This window comes from Strix uralensis, chromosome 20 (genome assembly GCF_047716275.1).
Source record: "Strix uralensis isolate ZFMK-TIS-50842 chromosome 20, bStrUra1, whole genome shotgun sequence".
In the NCBI taxonomy this organism is placed as follows: domain Eukaryota; kingdom Metazoa; phylum Chordata; class Aves; order Strigiformes; family Strigidae; genus Strix; species Strix uralensis.
Genome location: NC_133991.1, coordinates 7,176,381 through 7,191,167, shown reverse-complemented (window position 1 = coordinate 7,191,167; position 14,787 = coordinate 7,176,381).

The following is a 14,787-nucleotide window of genomic DNA, read 5'->3' as shown; positions in this document are numbered from 1 at the left end:
CTGGGGGCTGGCAGAGGCACTTGGGACATCGCTGGGGGCTGAGCTCTCAGTGCTTTCTCCAGAAAATTTGCAGAGACTCCAAATCTCCCACTGCTGGGGGGGAAAAGGATGTCCTGATCCAACCGACCCCACGCGCATGTTGCTCCCTATGGCTACTCCGCATCCCTGGACAGAGAGCAGAAGCAGCTTCTGGGAAAACCTCTGCCTCTGCCAGGAGTGTGTCGGTGCTCAGAGCAGCCCCAGCCTCATCTCGCAGCGTGCTGCATGGCTGGGGCTGCCGGAGAGCTGCCGGGCACGTCAGGACACCTCAGCCACCCTGGAAATGCAGCTCGCCCCTGGGTGAGCGTTGCTTTTCCAGCCCTGTTCACAGATGCTTTATTGATGCTGAAGCACTTCTCCTCATTTCAGCTGATCGATAACCCCGGGGGAGGAAGATCTAAGTGCAGCGCCAGTGGGATGGGACTGCAGCTCAGCTGGGGCAGCCAAAGCCATGAACATGATCAAAGCAGCTTTGCCAGGTCAGGACTGTTTTCTATAAAGGATTTGTTTGTTTGACATATTCTTCTCCCTTTTAGATCTCTGTCTTGGTCAGATCAGCTTTTCCATTACCTTGCTGGGGCTGATGGTGAGATAACCACTAAATGCACACACTGCATGTCCTGTTACTTTTTTTAAGGTCCTTGCCCTGCCCTGGCCATATGGGACTTTCCCAGCTGCTTGCAGAGGTGGTTTCTATCAAGACGGGCCCACCCTCGCCTGTCCCCAGGAAGAGGTGGCTCATACCTCCCACCCCCGCCACCCCTCGCCCCCGCGGAGCCCGGCTGGCTCCTGCCCAGACACCGCAGGGAAAGGCCGGCAGCGATGCTGCACTGTGGGCAGTGATGCTCCCTGACTGCAGGAACCTGGTGAAACAAATGGCATCGTGTGGCTTTGATGGAGATCTCTGGGGTTTTGGGGCTGTCTTTTGATTTTGGAGTCTGTGCCCTGCTCCTGGCTGGTGGCAGCCCCCCCTTTCCTGGCTGCTGATGCCAGGCAGTGGGATGGGGGTCACCCTATGGCCCGCCGGCCCCATAACAGGGAAAGCAGCCCTAAAGGGAAAGTTTTCAACCCAAATCGGTGGGTGGGGACCTCAAGTCGCCCATGGCAGAGCTGATCCCAAAGGCAAAAAGCTTTCCTCCGGTTGATGGTCCTTCCCTGCATCACCTGGAGGAGGGACTCTCGTGTGCTCAGGCTGCTCATCCCCCGGCGGCGTTTCATCCTCTCGCATCTGCCCTGGGCTGAACCCTCCCTCTTCCCCGGCGTTCCCCACCGTGTGCTGCCTGACTCATTTCCCGCATCCTTGGCCCCCGCATCCCAGCTGCCTCCGCATGGGGACTGGCCCTGACTGAAAAGCTGATTTCACACCAAGCTCCTCAGCTTGAGATTAAAATCATGGCTGGACTGCTCGAGTGATCTTCTCCCCCTGCTCCCCAACCTTGGTGTGAGCCACTGAAGGAGTCGCTCTCCACAGGGAGAGCCTCAAGCACAAATTGTGGTCTTTGTGGTTGGTCTAAGGAATGAATTATCTGCTGAGGGAAGCGCAGAGTGTATCAGAGGGTGCACGGCTCCGCTCCCTCGCAGTCCTGTAGCCAAATTCCCCAGATAAGCCTTGAAGGGGGAGACTAGACTGAGTAAAACCACATGCTTGGGTTACTGCCTACACTAATTTATGACTATAGCCTCGAGGAAGAGCTAAAAGGCTTATAAGAGAGAAAACGACCAACACCAGAGGGAGCCAAAGGCTGGATAATTGCCCAAGAAACAAAAGCTTAGGAAAAGGTAAAGGCGGCAAGGGGAGATGGCAACCACCAACTCAATTGGACAAAAAGTGAATGCACCCCATTCCCCCGCAACGCACACTCAGAACCCCTGCTCCACCTTTTCCCTGTCTCTCATGCAAATGAGTTCATGGAATACCTGCCTCTCTTGGTCTAGTATGCAAATCAGCTGATAAAATGAACTTAAAAGGTGACAGAAAAGTTGCTGGGTGTGAACCCACCACCCGAGATTACCAGACCTGAGACAAGGCTGGAACCTGGGGTGATGATCCGGATCCTTTGACTCTCTTTCTCTCCCTTCCTTTCCTTTCTTTCTTATAGACTTACCAACAAGAGGCCACGTCGCTTACTATCCTTTTCCAAGTTTAAGCCATTTCTACCACAAGTAAAACATTTTAACTGGTTGTTTGATGTCATTTCACCTTAAATTAACCTGAGGGGATCAGGAGACCTTTACAGCTCCCTGGGCTCCCAGACTGGGTCATAACACTTGGCCTTTGAAAACCCAGAGTTTAAAACTAAAGTAAACGCAAAGCACTGTCTGCCTCCTTATCTGCACCCTGATTTCTGCAGATTGCATGTGCTTCATGATTTCCCAGCAATCCAAAAGGCAAGAAGCAGCATTTAATGGTGGAAAAAAAAGAAGAAATCCCAAAAGAGCAAGTAAGAATCTCATAAGATCCTCTGTGCCCTGGAGCCGGGGTCAAAAATAACCACAAAGTTCATACTAGGGACTTGCTGGGTTCTCTGGATTTTCTCCAGGCACAAGACCTGGGCAGCGCCGGCGGGATGTGGGAGGCAGCGATGGGCCGCAGGGATCAGCATCGCCGGGACGTGAGGGGCTCTGCTGCACCACCCCAATCCCCCCACAACCTGGCCGAGGGTCCCCATGTTTTTTTTCCCCAGGCTGCATCTCTCAGCAACTACACTCGACTTTTGCAGCATTCGTGACTGTTCTTTTTCACACATATTTTCTGAAACCACCTGTCCAGGGAGGAAAAGCTGCCCACCAGAAGGCGAATTCCCTTCCCCCGGGATCACCCTGGGGTGTTTCCTTGTGCACCCTTCCAGCACCCGTCTGAGGTGGGGGAACAGGGATCAGCGTGGCCGTGCAGCTGCCCTGGAACAGCCGCCCTTTCCCCTCCGTGTGAGTCACTGTTGGAAAGTTCCCTAAAATACTTTGGCAAATATTTCCTGGGTCGGCCGTGGGAAAGACCTTCCTCCCTGCCTTCCCGCTGAGTTTGCTGTAGGGAAAACTAAAAGTGAGAAGCACTGGAGGTGGCACTGGTGGTGGGGATGAGCACTGGGGGTGCGGGGCTCTCTCGGGGCTCATGGCCATGGCCAGACTACGACCCAGACAAGGTGCTGGCCCATGGGAGCCCTTTGGCCCCGCTGGACGGCTGCCCTGGCTCTGCCGGGCTGTGGGGGGAAGCAGGGTTTGGGGTACCGGCCTGGGGCACAGCCACAGTGGAGGGGGTTCTGCATCCCTCCAGACCTTGGCTGATGTTTTTCCTCCGTTTGGCACAAGATGTCGGTGCTGCCCCAGGAACAGCCGCTGGTGCTGTCCATCGCAAGGCCTGGCCAGGCCCTGGTGCTCCTTCTCCATCCCCTGGGGTCCCCAGCCAGGACTGGGTGCTGCCTGGGCACTCACAGGTCTCAGGTGTGGTTTCCCCCAGCAGGGACCCACCGGGGCTTCTCCCGACCGACGGGGAGGCACTGAGAGCAGCAAGGCCTCAGCCGGCCCTGCGGCCTGAGGTCCTTCTCTTTTGGAGACACCTTGAGGCTCTCAAACACCCCCAGCCCATGGGAGTCATCTGGGGAGAAATCCAGGAGCCTGGAAGAAGAACGTGGAGGGGGATCAGCCCCATCCCCACATCCCATGGCACAGCCATGGCTGCTGCTGGCCGTCCTCCCCCTCCCCGCAGTGTGCAGGGGATGGGGAGCATCCTGGGGCCGTCATCCCTCAGGGGGAGCTCAGATGCTCCATGCTGGAAAAAAAAAATAGAAAAGGGGATGCAGAGGGAAAAGAAGCTGGGAATGAAAGAACTAAAACCCTCCACCAGCCACACAGGGAAAAGGGGGAAAAAACCCCCTCAAAAGAATGTTGACAAGTCTGGAGGCTTCTAAGACCTTGGGTGACCAGAAAAATAACACATCAAAGACCTCACGTATGCCTGAAGACAGATAAAAACTCCGAGCCAAAATGTTCTATGAATATTTAACTACCATCAATATTTAATTAGCAGATAGAGAGAGATTAAGAGCAAAGGGATCCATCCTCTGCGTGTGCTCCAGCCCTGCTCTTGTGGGTATGTGGGGGCTGGTGGCAGTGGCGGGGGGACAGTTCTCAGTGCCAAGATGACTGGGGCACAGGCACCCCAAAGGAAGGGAAGGAGCCCCCCAAAAGGAGGTTCTCCTAGCCCCCCACTGTGGGGCTGGGTGGAAGAGGGAAGGGATAACTCGTGCATGACCTGGGTGCTGCATCTCCAAAACAGCCATCCAACAAAAATCTGCAAAAAATGTCTTTCTGGAGATTCAGGATGCTCCAAAAAGAGCATCTTTGCCCACCAGCACCATGGGCCCCCCACTTTCTGATGAATTGGCTGCCAAGGGTGGCAAGCAGAGTTGGGGAACTTCTGTAGAGAGGGCTGGGATCCAAGCTTTCTTGGGGGGCACTCAGAGCCAAGCTGGGGAGCTGCGGGGGTCTGCTCAGCCTGGGGTGCTCTGTGGGACCTGGGGCCGGTGGGGGATGCTGGAGGTGACTTCTCCCACTGCCCTGGGTCCATTCAGCCTTGGGTCCATGCTCACCCTCCTCCGGGCTTGAAATCCCCCTCCTGCCCTGGTGCCTGTGAAGCCCTCTGCCTCTTGGCTGCAGTCAGGGGGGTATAAAGGTGCCTGCCTGCCCCCCAACCTGCCCCCCAGGCTGCCCACGCTGCTCGACTGGGTGCTAAGGCTTCACCCTCAGTGCCTAAACCATGTGTGTCTGAGTGTCTAATCCGCTATTAATCCCTAATTACTTTTATGTGACAGCAATAGCTGGGGCGTGGCAGCAAGGGGGGTGGGTGGGCACTGTGGTCCCCTCCCAGACCGTGTCCCCATGTTCCCGCTGTCGCTGTCGGGGGACATCTCAGCAGCTCCCCCCCCGCCCCCCGCCCCAGCTCCCACCCTTCGAGGGAGGCTGGACCCGGCACGGGGGTGCGTGCTGGGAGAGAGTGGAGTATGGGGCAGTCTCACCTTGGCCATCCTTTGGGCTGGGGGGAGATCTGGGGGGTCCCACCACAGCTGAGCCCTGGGCTTTGGGCCCCCTTCTCTCATGCTTTGAGGTTGTTTCTCGCTCTGGGAGCTGCCTTAGCTGGAGGAAGACTGGAGAGGGCAGTAAAAGCCAAGCCGTGATGGATTTTTCTTGCCTGCTTGGCCAGGCACAGGCAGGACCTGGGGGATGCGGGACACACGCATTTGCAGCACGCTTGCAGCCCCCCAAACGCCCCAAATGCTCTCCCCAACCCCTTCTTAGCCAAACTCTTGCTTGTGCAAGAAAAGCACCTCGTGGGCATCACAACCGTGAGGGTGTGTGGATCCAGGTGTCTGGTCTGGCCCGGGTCTCAGAGATGAGGATGTGGGGCTGGGGGCTGGGGTTGGGACAGTGCCAGGGACCCCCCCCACTGCCTCGTCCCCTCTCTCCATCCCAACGCTGGTCCCTCCAGCCCACGCCAGCCGGCCGGCGAGCCATGGTGCCACCTCCTCTTGCAGCCAGGGACATCCTGGCCACTTTTCTCTCCCAGCCGGGGTTTTGTGGCTGACCTCAAGCATCTTCTGAGCCCTGGATGCTGCAAAATGGGGGCATATTTCAGTGCACAGCCAGCAAACTGCTTTGCCAAACGCTTTCCCACCAGCTGTGGAGGGGTTTTATTTTCCCCTCTTGTTTTTGCTGTATTTGAAGCAAAAGCCCTTGATGCCTTCTCTCCCCGCAGCAGCAGCCGGGGCAGAGCTGGAGCCCAGGCAAGTAGTGGGAGCCAGCCAGGCTGGGATCGGGCACGGGGTGGTCCCCATCCTCCATCCGCCCTGATGAGGCAGGAGCCTGAGGAGTACCTGGAGAATAAAGCCAGCCTTGCAAAGCCCAGCACGGTGTCTTTAATCACCAGCAAAGCTGAGCCCAGCCAGCACAGGACCCAACACTCCTGCACCCCCCACAGCAGTGCTGTCACCCTGCGGCAGTCCCTGGCCCCAGAGGATGGGAATTGGCTCACTCATGTATAAAATTGCTCTTGGTTTGGCGAGGAGCCCGTCGGCCGGGGAAGCCATGGTGGGCTCTGCTTGCCACCTCGGCACGGAGACCCGCCAGGCCCTGTGCCCACAGCGAGGCGGCGGCGGCTGCAGTTGCCGTATCTGGGCCATTCACCACTCGAGACTTTTAGCGCCCGGAGCAACAGCGTGTACTGCTGATGAGTTCTTTCTGCTCCAGTAATTACAGTGAGGAATTTGTCAGAACGAGCTTTTTAAAACCTTCTTGTCTTGTTCTGATTTTACCTGGAGTGTAAAAAGTCATTAGTACGGTAAAATGGAGGCTGTGCTAAGCCAGCAAGCCATCCAGATAACGCAGTTTACATCCACTACACACTCAATATGCACAAAAAAAAAAGAAAAAAAAAATTGCTGGCTTTCTATTTTACCCAGATGGAGTTTTCTGTGATTGAAATGAGCAGGATGAGAAGGCAAGCGGAGAAGGTGGCAGGCCTGTGGGCTGGGCACGGCGAGATGCGCCGGCTGCCGACGCCTCGTCTTCCCTCCGGCAGCTGCATTTCTGGCTGAGGAGGCATGGAGCACCCCAGCCGCCAGTCCCCTCAGTGCTGGGCCAGCCGTGCTGTTGGGGGAAATTTGGGTTTCACCCACAACCCTTCTCTCAGAAGATTCCCTCCTGCCTGCACACACAAGCCCAGGTTTGTTGGGTACACGCGTTGTGGTTTGGAGTGGCTCCTGCCAACCCCGAGCCCCAGCCTGCGATGGGGCCACGCTGTCCCCAGACAAACAAGCCGGTGGAAAACTCACCTGGATAATGGTCCAGATCCCCAGAGCATCCTGCTGCGAGGCACCGAGCCCAGGGCAGGGAAAGCCCCTCCTGATCCCGTCATGGCCTGAAAATAGCATCACTTGTGGTTTCAAAGCATCCCAGAGCCTTCGGGCTCCGGTTTCAGGGATATTAGCAGATGTCAGGGGGCATCTGGGGAACTCAGGCTTGAAATGAGCCAGGAAAAAAATCATATCAATAAGAAAAAAAAGGAGCTGAGGTCAGGAGAAGTTGCGAAGCTGGTGTCAGCACCCTCCCTGCTGTTTTTGGCAGGGAGACGCAGCCCCTGTTTGCCACCAGCTGGAGCGGGACTCTGCCCACAGAGGGTCACCAACCCCGCCAGGGAAGGTGGGTAGATGTGATAAGACCCGGGTCTTTTTTTTTAAACTTTCCAGCCAAAAAATAATCGAAATTTAGCAAAATGTATAATGTGGCGAAGAGGATTTCACCTTACAGACCTCTCCTCAACCTCCCTCTAGGGGATGCTGCCTGGCTGGGTACCACATCCACCCCTGATGCTGCTTCATCACTGTTCTGCCTGAAACACGGCAGGAACTCCCACCCCCCGCGGCCTTTGGTGGTTTTTTGTTAATAGAAAGGCTTAAAAAAAAAGAGACGCTTCTGTCTTAGGCTCTAATCAAAGCATTTTGGTTTGGATTTAATTAAATGATAAGTTTCTTGGGGTTGAAATGAAACTTTTTGATGGGGACTGCTTGGATTTCAGGGTGTTGCCAGCACCCCCGAAGGCCACGTCACAGAGCAGCAATTGCCAGGCACAGCGGCTCTCTCTGCCCATGCAAACCCCAACCCTTCCCATTTCCCCCTTCTCATTTACTTTCATGAGCAACTTGGCAAAGTTCGATCAAGTTTGGAAATGTTTTTAGTGTCACCAGATCTCGTTTTGTGGCCCAGAAATCCTGGGGAATAGGAGAACATTGCACCCCCGGTGTTATTTCCTGGAGACACAGTGACTCCCAGGTGCCAGGCAGGTATTTGGTGCTTAAACAGGTACGTGGGGAATGGTGTTTATAAGCAGGGCAGCAGATTAATCCCTGTGCACAACAAAGCTTGGCTTCTGCTTTTCCCCTTCCTTTTCATCCCTTGAGCTATTTTGGGGTGCAAAGACCTATTTTTCCTTTACTGCACCCCAACTCTGAATGCCTGAAGTGCCCTGGTGTGCGATGTACAGCACCTCTGGTTAGGCCCCGAACAGGGTGTCAGAAGCATTAAAGGGATGGATTCGGGAGAGTAGTGGTGATGGGAAGGGTCTGGGTGATTTGCTTTTCCCCCCAGGCTCCCTTTCCACCGCTTCCTGGGTGTCCCCCAGCCAGATGTGGGTGTCCCCAAATGACACTTGCAAATTCGCCCCCCCGAGCCTGGGTGTCACCCTGCGGTGGTGGCAGTTTGGGGTGTTTGGGGTGCCAGTAAAGCTGCCTTTGGTTCCAGTGTTGGAGAAGAGCAGCACTCATCTGGCTACTATTTTTATTTTGCTGAAAAAACGGCAGTTTTGGGTTGGCAGAGGGAAATGAGACACCAGTTCAAGGTCAAGCTCCAGCAGCTTTGGCCAAAAAAACAGAAAAATAACCCCATGCGGGTGATTCAAAGCATCTGACCTCACGGTCCCAGAGGGGATTTTCTTTCATCGCTGCCCAAACCTAGAGCCAGAAGCTGCAGTCATGGAGAAGCTCGTGGCCAGGGCACTGGCTGCCCCATGCTCGTGGCTCCCCACAGCTCCAGCTTGGCCCTTGGCTGGTTTTTCTGCCCATTTTTCAAGCCCCATCCAATTTCCAGCATTTTGGCTCTTGCTCTGCTCTGCAGTGCTGCCCTTGACCCTCCTCTTCCTCCCTCCATCACCAGGATGAGGAGGGTCTGAGGATGCTGCAGGATGGAGCATCCCTTGGGACAGCTGGAGGACTGGTCCTAGTCATTGATTTAACACGTGCGCCGCAGTTTACTCACTAAAAGAGGAACAGATATCGCCCGTCAAGTGCATAACCCAGGATTTGCTCAGGAGGAAAGGGAGTTCAATCATTTGCCAGAGGATATTCCCCATTGCTCAAAAACTGCCCCAGTGGGACGCACCCATCCCATCCCTGTGCCACCCAAACATGCCCTCACCCCCTGCCGACTCTTTGGCATCCCCAGATGAAGCACTGGGGATGGGAGAACAGAGTTAAAGTGGCTGGAAAAATGCTTTTAACAAGCCTTAAAGCCACTTTGCCTCCTCACGTTGTTTCCAGTAATAAAGTCACGTTATTACAAAAATCTATTACCATCAAAACCTGCTGATAAACCTCCAATCCATCCGCTGTGAGGTTTAATATTCCTCCTGGAGAGCTTTTCCTTTTCTGTGGCACTGGGCCCTTATCTGCCATCACCCACCTGGGGCGGCTGTGCCGCAATCAGATTGTGTTTGCCATTTGGGTGGGGGGTTTGATCTCTAATCTGCAGGATTTTCGTGTTGGTGTGCTGGAGCTGTTGGACCCTGCTGGGTTGCAAAGGACCCACAGGGGTGGGGGGCAGGCAGGGAGGCCCCGGTGGTGCTGCAGGGCTCAAACATGTGAGCTGGGACAACCTCTCCCCAAAAACCCCCACATTGTATATGGAGATTTTATTAGTAGCAAAGTTATCTGCCAGCGGATGAAATGCAGAGCCCTGGTGTGTGCACCAGGATCCAAGGGCTGTTGCAAAGAGCAGCAGCTTTTGCGGGGGGCTATGCTGCACCCCTGAGATGGGCTGGTGACAGAGTGATGGGAAATGGGATTTTTCCCCAAGTTTCTGGCAGTTTTATAAAGGGGAGAGGAGAAATCTACTTTAGGATGGTTGGAAGCTACTGCTTCTCCCCCCTCCCCAAATTATGGTCAGATGGAAACGTGGAGGAATAAGGAAATGAATAAGAAATAAAGAAATAAGGAATTAAGGAATAAGGAATAAAGACTAAGGAAATAAGGAATAAAGACTAGGACAGGGTCCATTCCTGGCCCCAAGAGAGCTCAGCCCCATGGACTGGGACCATCCTGCTGCCGCAGACCCTGAACATCAAAGCATCCTCCCTGTAGCCAGGATTTGGGGCTGCTCATGCAGGGGATGCTGCCGGAGCTGCCGCTCCCTTCCCGCCTGGGTAAGTGGGAGTCCAGGATGGAGACTTAAGTGACAAATTGCCTGCTTTTTAGTGGGGTTAAAAATAGACAGCGGGTTCCTGAGATGGCACTAACGCTCTGGCGGATCTGGCTTGTGGTCAGGCTGATAACGCCGGCGCCGGAGTGTTTTCCAGAGAGCTCTGGGGAGGCAGACGGGGAGACGGCGAGCCCCGCAGTCCCGGGGGGAGCAGGGCTCACCGCGGCGGGGAGACGAGCCTCAGCCCAGCACCAGCACTGATCAGGGGTTGCCGTTATTTGCTATTAAAGACGCAGTGCCTTGGGGGGCTGCTCAGGTCCCAGCCTGGGGGGCTATAGCCCACAGGGCTGGTTGGGTCCTTTCTGCTCTCTCTGGGCTCTGCTTTGGGGGTGGGAAGGATTTTCCTCTGGGTTTACCCAGGACTGGCACAGCCGCAGGGACCCAGCACCCCAATCATGGCTCTGAACTGGGGAGAGGCTCATTTAGGGGTCCCTCTGCTTGTTTTGGGGTCCTTCTGCTCGTTTTGGGGTCTCTCTGCTCAGCCACAGCCCTTGGTGCTGCCCAAGGGTTTCAGAGGCATGTAACTAAGAGCAGGTAGTGCAAGAGCTGGATAAATAACTAAGGTCACTAGTGGCTGGAGTGGGGCTGGGCAGGCGGTCGCACCCCTGCCAGCCTGGCTCTTCCCATGGGGATCAGCCAGCTGGGTGCACTCCTGCCTCCTCCTGCCCGGGGCGGGGGCCGTTCAGCACCAGCCCTGGCACTGAGCACCTCCATGGAGCCTGCACACTCTCGTTGGCTTCTGGAGGGGGAACATAAATCTTTCAAGGCTGCAAATGTCTTTTTTCTTCTATTCTGGGTGAAGAAATGGATTTTTTTTTTGCAACTCTCTTCAATGTCACTAGTATGAAGAGACGAGAGTGGATGCTGTTTGTGCACTGCAGACCCCTCCCTGCACAGCCAAGCAGAAACTTGCTGCCCTCCCTTTCCTGCCTTTTGCATAGTCTTATTTTTCTCACTGCCTGGTTCTTTTGGGAGAGTTTTGTGTATGCCAGGACAATGCCCGATGAGACGGAGAGGGACCTGTGCAGCTGGGGTGCTGCGGCATCCCAGGGGCCAGTCTGGGGTCCCCCTGTGCTGCACCCTATGGGCACCCTCCGGAGGGTGAGCACAGATCTTCTGAGGGCTGAGATCTGTGCTAAAAGGATGTTGGGACAGTAAAATTAAATCACCAGCTTGCAGGGTCAAAACTCCCAGAGATGCCAGAGGAAGGGCAGAGGCAAGCCTGCAAAGGGTGTTCAGCCCCTTGTGCCATCCATGCTCCGAGGCATGGGGTGCTCGGGCATCCTCCCTCGGAGAGGATGGGGAAGTGCTTTACCACAGGAGCAAAGAGCCTGGTTGCTTGAGGGGTGTGTCCCAGGGGGGACATGTTGGTCGGGGCAGTTTGTAACAAATCCCAGTGCTTTGTGGAGTCCTGGCTCTCATGAAATCCTAAATCAGTGCTGCTCCCCCAAAATTCACCTTCAGGCAGGGCTGGGACCAGGGCTGGGAGGAGTGAGCGGAGAAGCGGGAGAGTGGGAAGCCCCAGGGGGCAGGAGGACTGGTGGGGGGCTGCAGTGGAACCCCCAGCCTTGCTCGTTAACGTGCTGGATGCAGTGGCAAGGCACCCCCCTCTTTGCTGCCCTTTTGTGGCCTCTGGAAATGACCTGAAATGCAAAAGTGTTTTGACCTGTGCACAGGGGTGAGTGATGGTGAGGTGAAGGGAGGTGACAAAGGACACCCTGTGAGTTGGTGGCAGAGGCTCAGCCCTTTAGCCCACCTCTTGCAGAGCCCTCAAAGGCCGTTTGACTTTGCAAAGCATAATCCCAGGCTGGGGAAATGCAGCCCACGCCCTGGCAGCCCCTGGGTGAGTGGGGGACCCTCACCCTCCATGTCCGGCTCTGGGACAGGAAGATGAGGCTGAGGAAGGATGTGATTGTCCATCAGACCCGACCAAGAAGGTCCAAAAAGGCTGCAGACATCAGAAAAACCATTCCCCATTAGCAGGATCGATGTAAAGGATACATCAGATACGTCACCGAAGACGTCAGGGGCTTTAATTGAGATGTGGCCACCTGTAGCCAAACACTGAATCATCTTTGGCCAGATACCATCGAGGTCAGGAGCGTTTCATTCAAAAACACACTGATATCTAATTGAAATTGTTGCTATAAGACTTAAACACCAGCTTTGGCCACAAAATTGTGATCCTTTCCCTGTCTGCCCCTGAGACAGCCCAGCAGCTATCCCGCTGGAAAATCCTCCCTCTGTCCTGACCCTTCCCCATCCTTCCCTTCCATGTCTGGACTTTCCAGGGGCTTTATTGTATTTTAAACAGCTGCTGCATATTGAGCAGAGAAATGACGTTGAAGGAGGCTCTTTCGACCCCGGCACTATAATTATTCCAGACTCCAGCAATGCATGTGGTTCAAACGCGACTTTCCCTGACAGCTCCCAGCCCTGGCTGGCAGCTCCTTTCCGTTGGATACAGGATTGCCCGTGGTCCTGGAGGCTCAGCGCAGGTGATGGGGGATGCAGGCAAAGCCCTTTGCATGGGTTTCCCAGCAGGTTTTTGCATCCTGCGAAGGCCCAGGTGTGAAATGAGGGGTTTTCCTGCTGGTTTCAGGGATATTTTGGGTGAGTCCCAATTTCTGCTGCCTCTGAGGCTGCTGCTGCCCACTCCCTGCCAGCTTGAATCTGTGCTGGCCATGACACTGGTCCTCCTGGTGCAGGCAGCAGGTTGCTGTCAGCCCTGGAGAGCAAAGCGAGGGGCCAAGCCCAGCCCCTACTCCTGCCTCTGCCTTCCCCCCGCGTTCCCCCTCGCAGTTACGGCAGCCCATTCCCACTTGGGATCTGCCTCCACCATCCTCGCCCCGGAGCTGCTGAAGGGGTTAATCCACTTTGCACAAAACCAGATGGGAAAATGTTTGCTGATAAATGAACTCCTGAAAAATTCATGGTCCTAAATGGTCTTCCAGGGGTTCTTCCCCCCAAGAGGGATGGGAGCAGCCCAAATCCCAGCTGGGAGCTGCTAATGGCAGGAAGGAAAGGGCTTTGCTGGGCCCTGCTCCAGATGGGATCCCGCACCCTCGGGACACCCTGCCATTACCAGGGTGGCCATGAGGCAGTGCTGGGGCTGACCCAGATCAATTAGCAGCTGCTCCATCATTATCCCACCAGACACGCCAGCCGGGCAGGCGCTGGGGATGGGGCTCTGAGCTCCAGGATTAAAGCCAGGCTCTGGTCCGCCTCCCAAGGCCATCAGGCAGGGGCGGTTTCTGCTTGCTGGTGTGGGCAGACCCCCATGTGCCCACAGCGGAGCCCAACAAGCTGTTCAGGAGCCTCGGAGGGGATAAGGGCTGTGTTTGATGACTCCTTGATTGCAATTAGCTGCTCCAGCATCGGTTGCCAGCCCTGGAGGGAGATCTGCTGGAGGGGTGTCTGCTGGTGTGGAACTGCCCTGTGGGAGGAGGCACAGAGGGGGCATGAGATAACTCCCCCTCCTGCTGCTGGGGTCTGACATTTTGGAGGCGCTTGGCAGAGGGGTGCCCAGCTTGGGGCCACTCTGCAGTGGGTGTCCTGTAGGAGATGCTGGTGGTGGTGGGACCCTGGAGCTGCCACCACTCCACGCTCAGGAGCAAACTCAGCCCGGTGCTCCGCGGTGCCTCTGAAGACAAGGCTGGATGGGCTGCAGGATGCTCAGCTGACCCCAGTCCTTCTCCCAGTGCCTCCCCCCACTGCCATCTCCGTCCTTGACAAGTGTTGTTGTGACGGGTCCAGCGAAGGGGAAAGGGAGGCCCCACTCACTGCCGGGGCCTCTCGCCTCTGGGCTGGCAGCAGCCCTCAGCCCTGGCTGTGCGGTGTGAGGGAAGGGGGTGTCAGGACCCCACTGTGGGGGTGTGGAGCTGTTGGTACACGGGTCCCCACCTGGAAAGGTCACAGTGGCCATGGGAAGTGAAAGGACCTGAGATGAGGAACATCTGGGGAAGGAGGCAGAGAGGGGGTGTGGGATGGGTGGAGGGAGGGAGGGAAGGAAGGATGGATGGATGGATGGATGGATGGATGGATGGATGGATGGATGGACAGATGGGCAGACAGAGGGCACATAGGGATGGATGCATGGATGTGTGGGTAGGTAGATGGAGGGACAGGGAGAGGGTATACAGGGAGGAATAGCTGCTGGCTGGACAGCCCAGCCTCTCTCCATTGCCCACAAATTGCCCAGGATCGGCTCAAGCCCAGAGCATCCCAGCTGGGCAGATAGAGAAAGCAACTCGAATCCTGCCCACCAAGCACATGTGCACAGGAGGGGGCTTGTATTTGGCGTGATGGAAGGGATCCCAGGGCCACATCGGGGCTGTGGGAAGGCTGTGCCCTGCGGTGAGCTCATCCCTGCAGCACAATTAAGGGCTGCACAGCCCTGAATCCTTTCCCTGCCACAGCCCCTTATCTGATTAGGGACCGGGGGAGGCCTAAAAGCCTCCGGAAAATCAAACTGCCTGAACCAAGCCAAGCGAGAGGGTGACTGGAGAACCAAAGCAAATGGGCTTTTCTCCTCCTTTTAAGTGCTTTTCCTTGTCTTTCTGTCTTGGCTGGAGAGGCAGGGAAGGGGGAGGGAGACGGGGGTGGACAGGTGAGTTGGGGCAGTCGGGTGTTCTCCAGGGAGAGTGTGGGGATGCTGATGGGGACCTGTCCCGGAGACATGGCCACCACACTCTCTCCTGCATCCCTGAAAGGTCCCAGGCAGCACCA